The sequence below is a fragment of the Sinocyclocheilus rhinocerous genome, unplaced genomic scaffold (assembly GCF_001515625.1).
Source record: "Sinocyclocheilus rhinocerous isolate Xijiao unplaced genomic scaffold, SAMN03320098_v1.1 scaffold660, whole genome shotgun sequence".
Taxonomy (NCBI): domain Eukaryota; kingdom Metazoa; phylum Chordata; class Actinopteri; order Cypriniformes; family Cyprinidae; genus Sinocyclocheilus; species Sinocyclocheilus rhinocerous.
In genome coordinates, this window is record NW_015653465.1 from 87,944 (window position 1) to 88,477 (window position 534).

Below are 534 nucleotides of genomic sequence, written 5' to 3' on the forward strand. Positions count from 1 at the left end.
ATATATATGCATATTTTGCAATAAAATATATTGTTTCTATATATACAATCAATAACTTTAAATGGATATTTTTTATATTTCTCCTTCAATTTTTTATTTGATTATGTCATTCACAATGGTTCATGGGATTCTAGTTCGTTCCCTCATAAAAGCCGTTAAGAACACAGTCTTGCACCTTTGTCTTTTTGTCAGATTTTCAATAACATTTTGCTTCAAATCCAAGTTTGTATTGTTGTTCACCTTGTAGCTGGTTGCTTGGTTCGTGTCTTATAGACTTTTTCAAAATCCCTATGGGGAAAATAAATGGATAAAATACTTCTGGAACCAACAACGCTGAGAAAGGGAGGTTGCACTCTGTTGATAAATACAGAAAGCACAAGAGGTAACTTTTGAATTTACACACATTTTTTTTTTTTTTTTTATCGCGTCACCTTTTTTGATTGGATGAAGCCTTCTGGTTAAGCGGTTCTCTCCACCAAACCCACATGTCATTAGTCTGACTGCTCTGGTCATTATCCTGCCACCCTCTGTGCC